Below are 2,613 nucleotides of genomic sequence, written 5' to 3'. Positions count from 1 at the left end.
TTTGTATTTATTTTAAAATATTACGTTACAAGCACTTTACATTGGTCTTGATCAACGGTTCTTTGAACTTTATCTGTTTTTCTTTTGTTTTTTCCCACTTTCAGTTTTTGTGTGATGTAAAAACCCTAAAAATTTGGAGGACAAAATAATTCATATTTAAAAACAAGCGTCAGAGAATCGTGTCTTTGGAAAACATTTTAATACCATCCAGCAGAGACAGGATGTTGCTGGACCAAGTTTTGGGAAACACTTTGTTGGTGCTAGAATCTCATTTTCTGTCAGACAGTTTGAGATTTAGTTTAAAAATTCAACAAAAATGGAACCAAATTGCATCTTTGTGGCAAATTATTGGTAACAAAGAGCTGAAAACTCCAATATCTTGTTGTACTTACGTGAGTTGTGGCAGCCTTCTTCAATTAGATTGAATCCAAAAGAGGTTCAGCCAAAGATCTGTTCATTGGTTTGTGAGATATTTTGCTAACAGGTAGATAAATGAACACCCAAACGTTCAGGCGACAGTGAGGGCTCGACCCGTTTGTTTGGTTTGTAAAGTCTTCCAGTTGTTTTCTCTGWAGATAAAATGTGATCCAAAGTGAGTGACATGATGAAGGARGAGGAGGAGGAAGAGGAGGCAGATGTTGCTTTGTTAAAAATGACTGTTGTGTAATTAAGRACAGAAGAACAGAAGCCTGACCCATTTTCTCCTTTTGATCAGGGAGGTCTGCTGTTTGACAAATCTGTTTCTGGATCAAACTTTGATTTAAAAACAAATGGTTTCCGTTTCCTCAGAGTTCAAAATGCTGAAAACGAGGAAGTTGCAGAAGTGATGAGTGCAGGACGAAGAGGAGGAGACTGAGGAAGATCGGAGACTTTAAGGAGTTTGGAGTCAGCATGTCTGCAAACCAAACGCTGGCATCACTGCCAGGCAGTGCTTTAAGACTCTTTATGGAGACGTTTTATCATCTCAGAAAGATAAAACAATGTTTTAGAGCTTGCATAATGAAATAACTGATAGTGGAGTTTTATTAAGGAAAAACAAAATTAATCTTTGCATCCAGGAACTACAGCTCCCATGAGGCCTCGTGGCTTCTGAAACATTTTTATAATCAGCTATGAGCATCCAGAGATAGTCTGTAAACACATCAATACACATAAATTACCCAGATTCATAGTTTAATCCATACGTAGAATCATTTTAAAATACATGTCAAGTAATCTAATATGTTTCCTACAAATATTGAGAACAAAAAAACAAAATCCAACATGGCTGCTCTCATGTAAAGGTGGTGATGTCAGTGTGGTAAAGTTTTCATCATCTCATTAAATCACTCAAAATGTTGTAAAACCTGTCATCAAACATCGTATGACCTCTGTTGGTGAATGTCGTAGGAACTGTTAGCAAACTTTTACCAACTTTGTTAGCAATTTTTTCACAACCTCTGATACCAAATGTCACGTGACCTCTGTTAGCAAACGTCATACATCTGTTAACAAACATCACATGATACTCACATGATACATACTCTATTAGTATAAACGGTTAACGTCGTACATCTTAGCAAACATTGTACAGCATCTGTTAGCGAACATTATAAAATATGTTAGCAAACATCATACAACATGTTAGCGAATATCGTATAACATGTTAGCAAACATCGTATAACATATTAGCAAACATCGTATAACATGTTAGCAAACATCGTATAACATATTAGCGAACATCGTATAACATGTTAGCAAACATCGTGTAACCTGTTAGCGAACATCGTATAACATGTTAGCAAACATCGTGTAACCTGTTAGCGAACATCGTATAACATGTTAGCGAACATCGTATAACATGTTAGCAAACATCGTATAACATGTTAGCAAACATCGTATAACATGTTAGCGGACATCATATAACATGTTAGCAAACATCGTGTAACCTGTTAGCGAACATCGTATAAAATGTTAGCGAACATAGTATAACATGTTAGCAAACATCGTATAACATGTTAGCGAATATCGTATAACATGTTAGTGAATATCGTATAACATGTTAGCGAACATCGTATAACCTGTTAGCAAACATCGTATAACCTGTTAGCGAATATCGTATAACCTGTTAGCGAACATCGTATAACATGTTAGCAAACATCGTATAACATGTTAGCGAATATCGTATAACATGTTAGTGAATATCGTATAACATGTTAGCGAACATCGTATAACCTGTTAGCAAACATCGTATAACCTGTTAGCAAACATCGTATAACATGTTAGCGAACATCGTATAACCTGTTAGCGAACATCGTATAACATGTTAACGAACATCGTGTAACATGTTAGCCAACAAACTGTTAATATTGAACAAGCTGTTAGCGAATGTCGTACAACACAAGTCTGTATGGTCAGAATGCGCCATTTAAAGTAGGTTGTTAGCTTGTGTTGCTAATAAAAGTTAGCCTGAGCACAAGAGAGAAAAAATACGACAGATTTTCAGAGGTTTCACTTTGTGTAACCTGACATCCTTGTGTTTTTAATGAAGGTTATTTGTATCCTGGTGTATCTGCAGGGTTATATTTTAAAAAAGAATAAAATCAAAAAGTTTGAAGCCAGAAAACTTGAGAA

Source organism: Austrofundulus limnaeus, unplaced genomic scaffold, assembly GCF_001266775.1.
Source record: "Austrofundulus limnaeus strain Quisiro unplaced genomic scaffold, Austrofundulus_limnaeus-1.0 Scaffold572, whole genome shotgun sequence".
NCBI lineage: Eukaryota > Metazoa > Chordata > Actinopteri > Cyprinodontiformes > Rivulidae > Austrofundulus > Austrofundulus limnaeus.
This window is presented reverse-complemented; position numbering follows the sequence as displayed.